This window comes from Piliocolobus tephrosceles, chromosome 3 (genome assembly GCF_002776525.5).
Source record: "Piliocolobus tephrosceles isolate RC106 chromosome 3, ASM277652v3, whole genome shotgun sequence".
In the NCBI taxonomy this organism is placed as follows: Eukaryota; Metazoa; Chordata; class Mammalia; order Primates; family Cercopithecidae; genus Piliocolobus; species Piliocolobus tephrosceles.
In genome coordinates this window covers 120,257,891-120,276,393 of record NC_045436.1, presented here as the reverse complement: position 1 = coordinate 120,276,393, position 18,503 = coordinate 120,257,891, and the positions used below count along the sequence as shown (strand labels likewise).

The 18,503-nt window shown below is 33.6% G+C and overlaps 1 pseudogene across 1 annotated transcript in view; it reads left to right on the top strand.

The window, feature by feature from the left end:
• Positions 1-11,518, top strand: part of LOC111529607 — a 58,107-nt pseudogene extending 46,589 nt beyond the window's left edge. The window contains exons 3-6 of the transcript XR_003306670.1: positions 2,827-2,958; positions 5,716-5,803; positions 6,647-6,866; positions 11,246-11,518. The product of XR_003306670.1 is annotated as a UDP-glucuronosyltransferase 2B19-like (transcript). The remainder of the gene's footprint in view (positions 1-2,826; positions 2,959-5,715; positions 5,804-6,646; positions 6,867-11,245) is intronic.
• Positions 11,519-18,503: the final 6,985 nt, after the last annotated feature.

Here is an 18,503-nt window from a genome sequence, read left to right as displayed (position 1 = left end):
TAACTTTCAGAAAGATTTAAATGCAAGTCAATGGTTGTAAAATTGGTTCTCTAATTGCTTATTATGTACAATAATTGTTAACCCAGGTTGTTTTCCCTTCAATGAAATATTAGATTCTCAGATAATTTGTATATGTTTTAAGTGAAAAAAGACACTTGGCAAACTATATTTAGTGTTTAAAAAATGCACATAACCATTGGTTTCATATTATATTCTCATATAATCATACTGAGGAAAAATAAATCAAGATGCACATATTTAATGTTTAGATAAAATATTCATAAAATTAACATTGAAAGTAATCAAACATCTTAAATGAAAGAATCATTAAAAACTTATATGTATACTATAGCCTTGTAATAATTTTATCAATCAAATATTCAATTACACTGTGAGCCAAAATGTAAGTAAAGTGAGATAGAAAATGATAAATATAATAAGATGACAAGTTTTTTTGGTCAGAGAAAAATGTATATACAATAAGGTTAAAACCTTCTAAATAAATGTCACATGTGTACATGTGTAAATAGAATAACAGACATGATGGAACATACATATTTTATATTGGTAATATCTCTAGATAGAAATTTTAGAAAAACTTCCTTTTCTTTTTAAAATTTTCATACTTCTATTAAATTAATTTTATTGGTTTTGTATTATTTTTACGAAGTTGTCACAGAGTGGGAAACAACCAGTTCCACATCAGTGATGAATCAGTAAACAGAGTTTAGATTACTTCCACACTGGTGGATGAATAAGGCTCTGAGTATCAAGCCAGTGAGAGTAAACACTGAACACGCATGACATTAAATGTGGCAACAAGTAACTGCAATCACACAAAATGCCTAGATGCCCCATGTGTCATCTGGAATAGTAGTACAATGACTCTCACATGAACATTGATGTGTTAAGTTTAAAAATCATATTTGAAAATATATTAGCAATATTTTAGCAATGAATGGTCTTTGCAGTCAATGTTTGGATTTTTTATTTGTTCTATAAACAACAGTTTAAAAAGTTTTACCCTAATGATTAAATCTGAAAGTTTACAAATTTAAATATTGGCATAGATTGGAGAAAGCAAATCAGAATAAATATCAATCAATTTTAGCCAAGCACATCTTCACCAGGAAGTGTAGTGTGAGTGAGCTACTCATGAGGGTGACAGGTCTCCCTTGCAGAAAGCCCTGGTGGCCTTTCCCATTATGGTGCAAGTGCTGATGCCTCTGAGATGCAGCAAAGAGATGATGAGAGTTCCTCACATGCAGTTATAGATAACCCATCAATTTAACAGTGTGATTTCAGGAAAAGTTGTTCCACCTAAACAATAACTTGAAAAATGTGATCATTCAACCATCTATCTATATACTGTATGATTCTGTATTATAAATGAGACTCTCAGGACTAATTCAGAGAAGTTCCAAACCACAACCAGATTCCAGAATGTCAGTGATTCTTGTATGTGCTTTATAACTTTCTAAAGAGACAAAAGCTGAGGTAAGACTAATAAAAATTCTATGCAACCCTACCTTACTGTTGAAAGATTCCCCTATTCACATTAAGGGAAAATGATAGTGGCAATAGGAGGGGGAAGAGAATAGGAGGTGTAGAAGGACAAGACAAAGGATGACTTGTACTACAATAGTGATAATTTCTAATAGTAGCTGTTGTTATAGAAAGTTTAACCGAAACCACAGACAACCTTCTGGTAACATGGAGACATATTTTAATTTCAGAATAAGGAAACTGAGATATACAACGAAAAATGATTTCTGGAATGTTACATAGTTATAGAAAATTGCGTTAACTACTGAATCTACATGTATGCATTCAGTAAATGTTTGTTGACAGGTCTGACATTTTTTAAGACAAAAAAATATAGTAAAACAGATGTGTGATTGTTTAAAGAAATATTCGGTGCACTAATATTCAGGTTTATGACTTCCTAGAATGTTCTGTATGAGCAATGGCCACAGGGTTTTAACTGACCTTATAATTTAAGCTTTTCTATAATATTTGTGCTATTGATAGATCATCTTGTGTTTTCATTTCATAAATTTACTTACAAAAACTCCACTACCTGCCAGGTGCAGTGGCTCAGGCAAGAGAAAAAAAAAATGCAGAGTGTTTGACTTACACAGCCTTTTATTATAAAAAAAATTACCACCTTTTATGATTATTTTTTTCTTTTTTTTTAAAAAAAAAGACTGGAAAACTCTGACAAAATTTAAGGAAGTGAAAAGGATTATAGAAGAAGATAAATGTAGACATACAATCATCCCAACTGTGAGTGACTTTTCCTCAGGGCTTATAGTTAGGGAAGCAAACCATTGACAGCTTCAGACTAAAACAATTCTATAGAAAACCTGCCCGAAATAAAGATATGTGATTTAGTAAATTGACAATATAGAATTAAAGCCAAGCAGTGCCACTTTCCAAGAACCTGTATTAGTAACTGTAATATGATAAGTGAAGAGTCTGGTTATATTTTCTAACATTATCTCTCCAACTTCTATGTAATAGCTCCATTTCATTTCTCCCTTACACACACACACACATACACACACACAAACATGCACACTCACATGTAAACACACACACACACACATATTTACATAAATACCCTTAGTAGATGCCAACTGTCTCATATTACACATCTTCTTGTTAAGAAACTGAGTGATTGAGTCAGTTAAAAGACAAAATAATTTACTCCAATAATTCCTGATAATACTTGATTTTCTCTCTTTAGTCATTTGTACCAATTCTTTCAGTAGTGCCTGCAGTGCTGATACACTTTTATGATGGAACAAATTCTTTTTTTCACAGGAAATTGAAGAGTTTGTATAGAGCTCTGGAGAAAATGGTGTTGTGGTGTTTTCTCTGGGGTCGATGTTCAGTAACATGACAGAAGAAAGGGCCAATGTAATTGCATCAGCCCTTGCCAAGATCCCACAAAAGGCAAGATAAAGTTTCTTACTGGTGTGGAAAACTGCTAAAAGAGGCTGTTAAAGTCTATAAAGAATCCAGTTATAGAAATTTCCTGTGTAGAAATGTAGCTGTTGGGATAGCACTAATTATCAGATATTAGTTCAAAATCAGAAATATACATGGAAAATGCTGAAATAATGCAATGGGTATATTCACTGATAGTAAATTTGGCACTAATCTTGTGATCAGGAATAAATACATTAAGAGGTGTAGGTAAAGTTTTGGTATTTCCATGATATTGGGGTCAGGTAAGAGATATCACCAAATTCTTTCCCTGTCATTTGACTCTTTTGTTTAAGGATTCCTGAGGGCATTGGACACACTACAGATGTTATCAGAAACAGTTACATTTTAATGAGTAACTTCACTAGCACAATAACAATAGCAGGTATTTCAAAATGTCTAACATGCATCATACAGTTTAAGCTTGCCATGTAATCCAGCCTCATACAGTTCCTGTACATTTTGGAACAGGCCCATGTGAATGATGTTCAGGGTACTAGTCAGAGAAAAAACAGTCTAGTACGACAGACAGTCCAAGTTCTCACCCAGCCAGGCAGATTTAGAGAAAGAGAAAAAGCAGCCTCCCTTGCTGAACTGGGCCCAGCCAATGTCTGAAGCAGGAAGATGAAAGAGAAAGGATGGAGATGGATCCTGACCTGAAGATCCTGTGCTGCATAATATGTGGCCCCACAGGGAGTCAACACTAACTATCAGATTAACAACTCCTCCCAATGGAGGCAGCAGAAAGAGATATAGGAAGGAGTCAAACAGAAGGAAGCCAGGCAGGGGAACAGGTTCAGATGCCCCATCCATAGAACATAGTAGGAATATATTTTCTTCTTCACAGAATAAAATGGTGACCATTATGTATTTGTCAACTATTTTTTAGTCCCCATCTGATATAGTCTGCTTGTAATGACCTACACTAACGTTGTTGCTGAAAACTCAGTTATTTTAATACTGATACAGCAAGTAAAAGTTAAAGACTGTAAATTATTGTTTAGTTTATGAGGATTGCTTCGGAGTTCCAAAATTAGTAACTTAAACATGAAAATGTCTTGGCTATAATAGAACACATTAATTACTGTTGTCAAAGCTTTGTAGCACATTGACTAAGCATTACCAATCAGCTGACCAAATTTAGAAAAATACAATTTTGAATTCATTCAACAGCTATATGTTTATTTATGATGCAACAGGTTTCTCATTTCAATGCTGAAAAAACAACCAAAATTAGCAATACTGATAAGACTCTCAATTTGTCTCAAAAACTGTCCCTTGAAATTTCTCCTGGAAGTAGTGCTTGATAATTCATAATTTCAAAGAAGTCATACATGCTACCTTTGTGGCATTAATTTATTTCTTACAAGTAGCTAATTTTATCAACTTGCTTTTTTGTCCATCAAAGGAAACCAAACTCTGATATAATAACTTAATAGACAAGCAGAAATACAAGAATTACTTCCCATAATACTAAAAAATGAATAAATTAATGTTTAATTTGGAAGACAAAAATTAATATAAAATACATAAAGCAAAATAAACATATAGGTCATTACTATATGTTACTGCTTTTTCTCATTAGAATTATTAAGTTTTTTCATACATATAATTTTTTAGAAATTTTACATGTTTACAATTAAACTTATTTTATTTTTTAACTTTTATTTTAAGTTCAGGGGTACAGGTGCAGGTTTGTTACATAGGTAAACTTGTGTCATGGGGGTTTGTTTTACAGATTGCTTTATCACCCAGGCATTAAGACCAGTACCCATTAGTTATTTAACCTGATCTTCTCTCTCCTCCTGCCCTCTACCCTCCAATACACCCCAGTGTATGTTGGTTCCCTCTATGTTTCCATATGTTCTCATCTTTTAGCTTCCCCTTAATAGTGAGAACATGTGGTATTTAGATTTCTGTTTCTATACTAGTGTGCTAAGGATAACAGCCTCCAGCTCCATCTATGTCCCTGAAAAATACAAAATCTTGTTTTTTTATGGCTGCATAATATTCCATGGTGTATATGTAACCCATTCCATTTTATTTATTCAGTCAGTCATTGGTGGGCATTAAGGTTAATTCCATGTCTTTACTGTTGTGAATACTACTGCTATTAATAAACGTGTGTATGTGCATTTATAAGAGAGTGATTCATCAACCTTTGGGTATATACCCAGTAATGGGATTGGTGAGTTGAATTGTATTTTAGCCTCCAGGTTTTTGAAAAAGTGCCACACTGTCTTCCACAACAGCTGAAGCAACTTACACCCCCACTAACAGAATATAAGCATTCCTTTTTCTAAACAATCTTGCTAGCACCTATTACCTTTTGAGTTTACAATAGTCATTATGACTGGTTCAAGATAGTATCTATTGTGATTTTGATTTGCATTTCTCTAATGAGCAGTGATGTTAACCTTTTTCTCATATGATGGTTGGTGACACATAGGTCATTTGAAAAGCATAACAATTTTTTAAATACTTGAACTTTTCATTTATAATCTCATTTTTCTAAGCTATTAATTGGAAAATCCTGATTTCTTTATATACTTAACTAATTACAAAAGTTAAGAAAATGAATTATTAGCATTCTGTTTACATCAGTCTTTGAGTAGTTTTATTACCCAGCATCCCCTGATCTCATTCTTAATCTCTTTAGAGTTCTAACATTCTATAACTTTGGAGTTCTACTCATGGAATAAGATATTTTCTTTACTGTAACAGGTTCTATGAAGATTTGATGGGAATAAACCACATTCTTTAGAACTAAACACTCGGGTGTACAAGTGGATACCCAGGAATGACCTTCTTCGTATGACTCTGGAGTACAAATACTGAATATATTATTAACAGCCCATTAGAGTATTAATAATCATGAAATAAACTTATTGAAAATTTGTTATGGAAAAAGTTAAAAATAAAATGAAACTTCTTTATATTTATTTTCCAGTCCTATGGGAAAAAAATAAGCTATAATTTTTGGCATTTGATGATGCACATTCACATTCTTTATAGTCAGTATCAGAGTATGTTTATTTCAGGTGTTATTACGTCTTGCAGAATTTTTTATGGCTTCATAGATTGTCTCTTTGTCTCTTATTTCTATAACTTTACACTTGTTCATTTTTTATGCAGGGTTATTTCGAATATCACTAAAAATAACAGCTCTTCTGCTATCACCAGGGACTCTGCATTTTCTGTAGGATTAAACCCCTAATCTTAATCATAAAGTGATGACACATTTCATGATGAAGCGTGAACTGTCCTTCCTCATTCCTAGCACCACCACCACCCCACTGCCTGCTGCCTTGCACAACTCACATATCACATTCTGTAACTGCACCTAGGAGAACACATTCTTACATGTTCATCTCTTTTCTTTGATTCTTTTCTTTTTGCACATTTTATTTAGATTGCACATTTTCTTTAGTCCAACTGGTAATCTTGTTTAATGTTTTTCAGTCTGAAGTTGAACAAACCATATAGTTTTCACTTACATCTCCAGCACAAGTAGGCACTCCTTCCTCTGAAGTCTGAAACACAATTCTAGCTTAGTTCAATGTTTTAGCTAGAAAACACTGTCACTTGAACCTTTAGTTGTGCATTTCTCATTTTATTCCTATGAATAATTTTGTTAAAATTCATCCAATCCTAGGTCATCCAAAAACCAGGGCTTTTATAACTCATGGTGGATCCAATGGCATCTACGAGGTGATCTACCATGGGATCCCTATGGTGGGCATTCCATCGTTTGCAGATCAACCTGATAACATTACACACATGAAGGCTAAGGGAGCAGCTATTAGATTGGACTTCAACACAATGTCGAGTACAGACTTACTCAATGCACTTTAGACAGTAATTAATGACCCTTTGTGAGTATAACAATATTTTTTTACTGGGTAGTATTTATAGATAGTTTATCCTCTCAATAGTAAGTATGAGTTTCATCCTTTTATCAAGAGACTGATTTTGAAAGAATTTAAAAGATATAACCAATCTGAAATCTTCTTTTATTTTTGAATGGTTATTTAAAAATTGTGTTTTGAACTCCATACATTTAATGGGTATCCAATTAGTAAAACAATTTTCTACACAAAAATAATTTTAAAGTAATATAGATGATATAAAAAAGACAGTTTTTAAAAAATTATGTGATCAATCCACAGTAGAAAGGAAGGATAAACTTGAAGAAATATGATAAAATATTTTAGTTAAATATCTATAATGTCTAAAAGTATAAGAATTTTCTTGCTGAAAATTTTATTTTTATTGTTTTCATTATTTTAACAGGCTTGATAATTAGATACAACTTCCATCACTTAAAACCCACCTATTTAAAGTGTAAAATCCTAACATATTTAGAATGCTTATGAGTCATAAAGCCATCTGACATCATACAGTTTTGGCTATTATGTAAATTACTTCTTTCACTGAGTGTAATTTTTTTAAAATAGTTTTTAGATTCATTCATGCTGTAGTGTGTATTAATATTTCATTTCTTTTTAGAGCAGTATAATATTTTATGGTATGGATACATCATATTTTATTTGTTCATTTATCAGTTCCTTGGCTTTTTGATTGTTTCCAATTGTAGCTACTAGGAACATAGTTACACATGTCTTTGAATAAACATATTTTCCTTTCTTTTGGGTTGATACTATAAGTGTAATTGCTGGATTACATGGGAACTGTATATTTATGAAGAACTGCTAAGCTGTTTTCCAAAGTACTTGTCCATTTGTCATCATCACCAACAGTGCAAGAGGTTTCCAATTCCTCCAAACTGTTTCCAACACTTGTTATTATGTCTTTGTTATAGCCTTCTTATTGAGTGTGAAATGATCTCTCATTGTGGTTTTGGATTGGATTTTTGTTACAGCTAAAAATGTTGAGCATTGTTATATGTGCTTATTGACCATATATCTTCTTTGGAAAAATGTCTACTCCAATCCTTGGAACATTTTTAAACTTTGCTACTTGTCTTAATATTGAGTTTTAAGAACTATTTATATATTAAGGATATAATCTTATATCAGATGTATAATTTTCAAATATTTTGTTCCATTCTGTGTGTGCTAATGTTGTATTTTTTGATGATGGTTTCTGAGGAACAAAAATTTTAATTTTAATAAGTTAATTTTTAATAATTGATTTATTTATACTCCAAAGGATACAATGTGCAAAACGCTAACCCAGTATAGCTACTGTCAATTCAGCATTTATGACTACTATCAATAATGTTTTTATGTAAGAAAGGTATCACCTAAAGGAATACTTTTAAAACAGGTTGTGCCATAAAACAGGTTGGACCAATATAAAATAAGGTGGTTTATTTAAATATGAATATACAGATACTTCCATTAAATCTAAACTGACCTTAAAAAGAGGAGCATATAATGAGTGAGGATATAAAACATTAGAAGAACACAGTTAACAAATGGAATCTTATAATGTAACATGATGCACACACACACACATATATACACACACATATACACACACACCTATGTATTATATATATCAACTGGAAGACACATTTTCTTAGAGCATGTTGAATTGTTAATAATTATTTGAAGTGACTTGTGGTGGGCCATAAATCCAGACTCAGTAAATTTGAAAAGTTTCAATATCATAAAGAGTATATGATACAGCCTTAACAGAAGGGAGATTTTAAAAACTATAACAAAAATATGTTTAATTTTGAAAATTAAAAAAAATACACTTCAAAAAATTTAAAGTCCTACCTACCTCAGCCTCCCGAGTAGCTGCTCCCAAGAAGAGCAGAAGAATGGCAGACTGGTGCATCAGAGAGAAGAGAAGGTGTTCTTGAATGCCAAGAGTAGTTCAGCTGGGGACTGTTGTAGAGGAGAGGAGATTGGATGCTGCATGGCCAAACTCTAGGGAAAGATCATCTTCCAACTCCATAACCATTCCAGCTCCCCATTCATCCCACTGAGAGCCACTTTCACCACTCAATAAAACCCCTGCATTCATCCTTCAAGTCCATGTGTGACCTGATTCTTCCTGGATGCTGGACAAAGACCTGAGTACTAACAGGGCAGTGAACTGGTTAACACTTAAGCCATCAGTACATGGCAAGGCTAAAAGAGTACACTAACACATACCTGCTTGGGCTTCGGGAGATGCAGACACCCACCCCTGGATGCTGCCCTGGGGCCAGAGCCCAGGGGAAATCACACAGACTCCTGCACCTCCTATCTGCGTTCTTCCCCTACCTTAAGGGGCTTGAATATTCATGGGCTCCAAAAAGATAAGCCACACAGCTGTTGCATATCTTGTGAGGAGGGGCACAGAACTCTTGCATTTCATATATAAGAATGTTTATGAAGAATTATTAATATTGTCCAAAAATTGTTAGCAACCCAAATGTCTATTGGTCATAAAATGATGACATAACCTGTGGTTTAGCAATCAACCAAATACTACACAGCAATGGAATTAAATAACAACTGCTACACAAAACTTAAAAAAAAAAAAAAGACTCTAATGAATATATGTTATAGAATTCAATTACATTCAATTACATAAACAAAGAAAATTAGTGTATGATATTTGAAGTCAGGCTAATATTTAACTGGAAGACAAAAGTAGTGACTAAATGGTTCAGGAAAAGATATTTATTCTACGCAGGCTGTGATATCCTACACCTGATCTGAGCAGTAGGTAAATTGGTATCTTCTCTTAAATATAATGTTCAAGATGACCTTACACTTTTGACCTATTCACTTAGTGTATGTACCTTTACTTTTGGCTTCAATATTTAAGGATTTATTTTATAAGATATATAATGCATTTAAAATTCTAAGAATCAAATACCAGTATAAGCATAAAATAGAGAAAATCCTAGAGGTTCCATCATAGTGTGGCCAGGAAAAGCCTCTCTTAGAGGTAACACATAGAGGGAAGCCTCAAAAAGAGATAGAAGCATGTCTTGGGTTGTTGCAAGAAAGAATGCTCCAAGTGCACGAGAGAGGGGACAAAATGTGTAAAGATGCTATGATGAGGACACTTTTGGTAGCTTAAAGAAAAATAGAAGGCCAATGTCTCTAGAATACCTAGCGTGTGTGGAAAAAGTGTTAGAAGAAGAGCTTACCAGTGTTTGAAATTGCAGGGTCCTGTAGAAGAAATAACAGAGTTGGATTTTATTCTTAACATGATGAGAAGTCAGGCAAAAATCTTACTTAGGAGAGTGGCAAAATGTGACTTTTATTTAAAAAATATCATTCTTGCTACTGGATAGGAAACAGTAGGAGACAAAAGGTAGGATAGAAGCAGCGTGACTAGCTATGAGGCATTTCACTCACTGTGACACAATTCCTTTTTGGAACTTAAAAATGATAATTCTCAAATTGTATTTCCACTATCTTTCCTAAAGCCCTTAAAATTGCTCACAATGTTGAGCACGTTCTCATATGCCTATTTGCGAACAAAAAGAGTATGATTGGATTGTTCACAACACAAAGGATAAATGTTTAAGGGAAGGATACCTTATTCTCCATGATGTGATCATTTCACATTGCAGCCTGTGTCAAAACATCTCACGCAACCCATAAATATATATACCTAGTAAATACCCACAAAAACTAAAAATTAACAAACTAAAAAATAATTATGAAATGACTCATATTTGCTTTGCCTGAAAGAAATTAGTTTTCTCACCAGACCTTCCATTTTTACTATTAAAATATTTGTCAATGATAAAATTCCAATTTAAAAGCCAAAGTTGCTATGAGATTCAAATTAAATTACACAAATTCTATGCCAATTCTATGACATTAATTTAAATCATTTGACACTTTAAAAACCTTTCATGGGCTGGTTGCAGTAGCTCATGCCTGTAATCCCACCACTTTGGGAGGCCGAGGTGGGTGGATCACCTAAGTCAGGAGTTTGAGACCAGCCTGGCCAACATGGGAAAACACCGTCTCTACTAAAAATATTAAAATTAGCCAGGTGTGGTGGCACATGCCTGTAATCCCAGCTACTCGGTAGGCTGAGGCAGGAAAAGCTCTTTACCCCACAGGAGGTGGAGGTTGCAGTGAGCCAAGACTGCACCACTGAACTTAAGCCTGGATGTGAGGCTTCACCTAAATAAATAAATAAATAAATAAATAAATAAATAAATAAATAAATAAATAAAAACAAATAAATAAAAAACCTTACATGGACTTGATATGCTTAAGCAAATTAACTTACTTTCAATTTTGATAAACCTATGCTTATCCTTCAGATATAAAGAGAATGCTATAAAGTTATCAAAAATTTATCATGATCAACCAGTAAAGCCCCTGAATAGAGCAGTCTTCTGTATTGAATTTCTCATGTGCCATAAAGGAGCCAAGCACCTTCGGGCTGCAACCCACGACCTCCTCTGGTTCCAGTGCCACTCTTTGGATGTGATTGGGTTCCTGCTAGCCTGTGTGGCAACTGTGATATTTATCAATGTTGCATGTTTTGTGTCTGGAAATTTGCTGGAACTGGAAAGAAGGGAAAAAGAGATTAGTTGTATTTGAGGCTTGAAGCTGGGAAACCTGATATATGGGACTTCTTCAGTTTATTCCAACAAGAAAGGTTATGATGCAAGATTCCCTTCTTTCTGTGACAGAAGATCTCTTTAAAACTTACTTACCTTGTCAAATAAAAATGTGTTTTTCAGAGATTTAATATCTGTTTAATGGTTAGAAATACTTTTTGTCCAGAAGGAAAATACTAGCGAAAATATAAAATAGTATAAACCCATTATGAGCTTATATTTAAATTTGTCAAGCTTATATTGAAATTTGTTGCTCCCATTCACGAGATACATGAAAAAAAATTTACTGAACTTAAGTACATTTCACTTATTGCACTTAAACACAAGAATATTAAGAAGTCCGCTGACAGTATTGGTACTGTTTTGCAAATACTCAGAATACTTTGGCTTCCTTTTGAGCAGGATTTTCATATTTTAACTGTTCCTAAAGGAACTATTAAACAATTGAATTGTATAAAAAATCTCTCTCTTCCTTTTGATATTTTGAGATGAGCATTGCTGCTTGGCTTTTATGGTGCATACTGCTTAAGCGTCAGTTTTTTTTTTTTTTTTCTAAAAGTTATGGCAAAATGTTTACCATTTAGAGCTTTAGTCATCTGCAGTGGAACGTATGTGGAATTAGAAATATAGCAACTGCTACCTGTTTCCTACAGTAATATTGAACAATTTTACAGTCTTTGGTTCTTTGAGCCAATTCAGGCTTTCCATATGATATCAACAAAATCAATACATGTTTGTACAAAAAAAAACAAAAAAAACAAAAAAACAAATTAAACATGAAGAAATGAGTGAGTGAGTGATGGAAAGAACACTGGGCTAAAAGTCAGGAGAGCTGGGATCCAGTCCCACCTTTCTGCTGAACCAATCTTTCACCCTGAGCCTCGGTTTACCCATTTTTTCTGGTCATTTAAAAATGTTCATCTGGCTGATTTTATTCTCATATTTAATATTATTTTAATAGATTTTAAGGAACAGATGGTGTTTGATTAGATGGATAAATTCTTTAGTTGAGATTTGTGAAATTTTGGCACAGCCATCACCCGAGCAGTGTATACAGCACCCAATGTGTAGTCTTTTATTCCTCTTCCCACTCTGACCTTCCCTGAGTCCTGAGAGTCCATTATATTATTATTATTCCTTTGCATTTTCATAGCTTATCTCCCACTTGTGAGAATATACAATGTTTGGTTATCTAATTCTGAATTACTTCACTTAGAATAATGTTCTCAACTTCATCCAGTTTGCTATTAATGGCATTATTTTGTTCCTATTTGTTTGTTTGTTTGTTTGTTTGTTTATTTTATTTATTTATTTTTTGAGACAGAGTCTCGCTCTGGCGCCCGGGCTGGAGTGCAGTGGCCGGGCCTCAGCTCACTGCAAGCTCCGCCTCCCAGGTTCACGCCATTCTCCTGCCTCAGCCTCCCGAGTAGCTGGGACTACAGGCGCCCGCCACCTCGCCCGGCTAGTTTTTTGTATTTTTTAGTAGAGACGGGGTTTCACCGTGTTAGCCAGGATGGTCTCGATCTCCTGACCTCGTGATCCACCCGTGTCGGCCTCCCAAAGTGCTGGGATTACAGGCTTGAGCCACCGTGCCCAGCCTATTTTGTTCCTTTTTATGACTAATATTCCAAGGGGTATATACACACACATTTGTGTGTGTGTGTGTGTGTGTGTGTGTGTGTGTGTGTGTGTATAATTTTCTTTACCCACCCATTGTTTGATGGACATTTAGGTTTGTTCCATATTTTTACAATTGGGATTGGTATGCTGTAAAGATGTGTGTGCATGAGTCTTCACATATAATGATTTCTTTTTTTTTCTGGGTAGATACCAAGTAGTAGGATAGCTGGGTAAAAATGTAGATCTACTTTAGTGCTATAAGGAATCTCCATACTGTTTTCTACAGTAGTCGTACTCGTTTACATTCCCACCAGCAGTGTAAAAGTGTTCCCTTTTACCACATCCATGCCAATATTGTATTATTTGGGGTCTTTTTAATGATGTCCGTTCTTACAGGAGGACAGTGGTATTGCATTGTGGTTTTGATTCGCATTTCCATGATAATTAGTGATGTTGAGTTTTTTTTTATGTGTTGGTCATTTGTATGTTTTCTATTGAGAATTGTCAACTCATGATCTTAACCTAATTTTTGATGGTATTATTTGTTTTCCTCTTGTCAATTTGTTCAAACTCTCTGTTGATTCTGAATACTAGTCCTTTGTCAGATGCATAGTTTGTGAATATTTTCTCCCACTCTGTGAGTTGCCTGTTTACTGAACTGATTATTTCTTTTGCTGTGCAGAAGCTTTTTAGTTTAATTAAGTCACATCTATTTATCTTTGTTTTTGTTGTAGTTGCTTTTGAGTTCTTGGTCATGAAGACCTTGTCAAAGATAACGTCTAGAAGAGACTTTCTGATGTTATCTTGTAGAATTTTTATTGCTTCAGGTCTTAGATTTAATTTGTCATTCATCTTAAGTAGATTTTTTTAATAAGGTGAGAGATGTGGATTCAGTACCATTCTACTACATGTGGCTTGTCAATTATCCCAGCACCATTGGTTGAATAGGGTATCCTTTCTCTACTTTATGTTTGTGTTTGCTTTGTCAAAGATCAGTTTGCTCTAAGTATTTCACTTTATTTCTGGATTCTTTATTCTCTTCCATTGGTCTACATGTCTGTTTTTGTACCTTTGCCATCATGTTTCAGTAACTACTGGCTTGTAGTAGTTTGAAGTTGGGTAATGTGATGCTTCCAGATTTGTCCTTTTTCTTAGTCTTGCTTTGGCTATGCAGACTTCAAGCTGAGAATCAAATCAAGAATTCAACCCTTTACACAACATCTGAATGAAAAAGAGAAAAAAAAAAAGTAAAATACTTAGAAATATACCCAACCAAGAAGGACAAAGATCTCTACTAAGAAAACTACAAAATACTGCCCCAAAAAATCATACACAACACAAACAAATGGAAACATCTCCCATGCTCATGGATGGGTAGAATCCATTTTATGAAAATGACCATACAGCCAAAAGCAATCTATGAATTCAGTGCAATTCTCATCAACGTATCAACATCATTCTTTACAGAGCTAGGAAAAACAATCCTAAATTTCATGTTGGTTTTTTTCTCATTTTTGACGTTTAATAGCAAATGTAAGTTCTTAATTTTAGTTTGTGATAATATAGGAAATTCATTCTAAAGGGACTTAGTGAATTTTCAGTCTTGTTAAACATATATGTACATATACATGTCCATTTCTTTTGAAACAAGACACAGCATCACTTAACTAATCGGTATGTTGTGAAATTAAATGTGTTTATTGAAGACAGTTTGAAATAATAATTATTATTGTACATAACTATACTTTAAATGATTATGTATAATTTTTTTGCACAGAGTCTTTTGATCCTTCCCTCCTATACAAATAATATGGTGACATTAAATTGTTTAGTATAACAAAAATATATATACTAAGAATAAAAAAAGTTAATAAATTTTGTGGAAAGTAGCTAAATCAAACCATAAACTTCCTTTAATCTGCACATCAGGGAAGCACTTTATGATCAAAGTGGTGCAGATTGGCAGAAACCCAGTTTATCAGAAGTCTCATCAGTAACCAAGTCTCACAACAAACATTCTTAAATCTAAGGCATGATTTAAATATACATCACTATATATATATATATATATATACACACACACACACACACACGCACACATATATATCACTATGTGTATATATATATATCACCAAATATGTAGATTTGTACTTGTATACACACACACACACACACACACACACACACACACATATATATAAAGGGATTTAGTGAATTTTCAGTTTTGCTATAAACTTACGTGTACCTATACATGTCCATTTCTTTTGTAGCTTGGTAGTATAATGCAAAATAACCTTCTAAAATAAAATGTCAATATACAGTTTGAAACTGAAGTTCTACATCTAGAAATCTGTCATGCAGAAATCCTTCCCATATAAGCACATGCATAAACAAAATATTTCCTCCAGCACATAAATGGCTCCAGTCAATGAACACACATAGCTCCAACAAATGTGTGAGTGTAGCCATTGCAGAGAACATTTTACTCCACTGCTAAATAGAAAAAAACAATTTCTAGAAATAAAAGTCTTCTTGCAATGAAATAAAATAAAATATATGTAAACTTAAATAAAATATATGTAATAAAATATATGTAAACTTGTACAAGGAAAAAATCTAGAAGAATACACATAAATCCAAGGATGCAGCATATAACTTTTTACAATATTTTCAAGTATTACTTATGAAGTTTAAAAATTAATTTGTGAAATAAACACATAAAATCAATACAGGAAGTTCTATAAATTAACCACTTATTATTAATTCATTAGTGTTATTCCAGAAACTTTAATCAACATTGTTTCTCACATGCTATTTTATTGATTTGCAACTTTTTTTAGAACACTTGTTCCATGTTTAAAATACCTATGGATAAATATAATACAATGTTTAAAAATTACAAGAACTGTAGAAATCTAAATTCACAAACTTTTCATATTTTGTTCTTTTATTATTTTTAATATGTTATGAATCTTACAATAGCTTAACAACTTCTGTTGTCTTCTTCAAAAGGTTATAATGGTTGTGATTTTGTGACATGAATATAAATACTTTGACAATTTTCCTGTCAGGTAGTATTCCCCCGCTTTGAAGTTTGGCAGACCTTGTAGCTGTCTCAACAAAAAGGATGCAATGGCAATAATGCAGCTTAACTTTCAAAGTTCTGTTGGAAACACGTGTTCTCTCTGTTTCTCTCTCTCTCTTTCTATCTTCTGTTTTTATGTCTCTTTTTCTCTCACACCTCCTCATCTCAATTTGTAGTCCCCATATTAAGTGACAATTTGGCAGAGAGACACAAATATATGCCTAAGAAATCCTGGTAGCCCACGAGCACTTTGAGTCTTTCAGCTTGAATCATTAAGTATGTACGTAAATGATTTCCAAATAATTATAGACTGAGGCACCATAGGAAAGCAGCTACCTAAGAAACTCTGTGGAAGGAACACATACCTGAGTCCAACCAACACACAGACTCTGAGGGATGAAAATAAATTGATTATAGTTGCTTTAAGGCCTGACATTTGGAAACTATTTAACATGCAATGATATATAACTGGAATAATAATTATACATATTTTAAATTATACATCTGTAATAAAATTATCATTAATATATGGCTGCCTAAGTGAAAAAATAGAGAATATTATGTTTTGAAAATACCTGTACCCCCAAATAGAAGAGTCAGCATAACATGGTGGTTAAGAGCTGGCACTTTGGATCCAGATGCCCTTGAATCAAGTCTCTGAGAGACCACTACATAATGATGTGGGGTTGGACAAGTTACTTGGACTTTATTTGCTTCAATTTCCTCACCAATGAAATGGCAGTGGTGATCACGGCATTATCGACCTCTTGGGCTTGCTGAGAGCATGAATTCATTAATATTTCAAAGCACCCAAAACGATTGTATATACAGCGATGTAAAAATTTTGTAACCTTGAATGTGGCAAGGTTTTTAGATATGACAGCAGAAGCAGAAGCAACCAAAATAAAATCGATAAATTGGATTTCATCAAAATTAAAATTTTCACACATCAAAAGAACACCATCAATAAAGTCAAAAGAGAAACCAGAGTTTGAAGTATATACTTGCAAATGACATAACTGATAAGTGACTTATATAAAAAAAAATATAAAGAAAGCTTACAGCTCAATGTTAAAAACACAAATAACCTAATCAAACAAAGTTTAAAAGAGCTAAACAGGAATTTTACCAGAGAATATGTAAATGTCCAATAAGAACATAAAAAAAGTTTTATGTTAGATTATATAATTGAGAGAAATATATAACATCTTCCCTATCACAACTAACTTTCCCTTTGTGTTCATAATCAGGGAAATAAATTCTCATGACTAAACAGATAAGCTGCCTGGAATGAACACAAGTTATTTAGCAGAATTATAACAATATAAAATTAAAGATAAGTGAACAAATAACACTAGCCTTCTTAAGAATCCATATTAGTGATTAAAATATTATAAATGAATAAGAGTCTGGGACCCATATTTGTTAACAGTATCTTTCCCCACTACTGTGTAAAGATGCTATTTTAATTCTTATTATATATATTAAGTCAAATGTACAGACACACACACACACACACTTGCATGACTATGCATTAATAATAGAGGAAATGTATCTTGTAGCACATAACTCCTTCCAAAAGAACTGAGTGATGAGGTTTATTTAAAACATTGGCACTACTGAAAACAGCATTGAGGTTTCTCAAAAAATTTAACATAAGATTACCATACAATACAGCAATCCCTGTTTTGGATATTTATCCACAAGAATTAAAATCAAGATCTCAAAGATGTATTTGCACATCCATATTCATAACAGCACTATTACTAAGGGAGGAGACCACCCCTCATATCATCTTATGCCCAATTTCTGCCTCCAAAGAAAGAAGAAGTAAAAACTAAAAGGCAGAAATGAAATCCACAGGCAGACAGCCCGGCACCGCACCCTGGGCCTGGTAAAGATCAACCTCTGACCTAATTGGTTATGTTATCTATAGATTATAGACGTTGCATAGAAATGCACTGTGAAAATCCCTATCTTGTTTTGTTCTGATCTAATTACCAGTGTAAGCAGACCCCAGTCATGTACCGCCTGCTTACTCAATCAATCACAACCCTCTCACATGCACCATCTTAGAGCTATGAGCCCTTAAAACGGACAGGAATTGCTCACTTGGGGAGCTCGGCTCTGGAGACAGGAGGCTTGCTGATGGCCCTGGCCGAATAAATGCCTTCCTTCTTTAACTCAGTGTCTTGAGTTTTGTCTGCGGCTCATCCTGTTACATTTCTTGGTTCCCTGACCCAGAAGCAA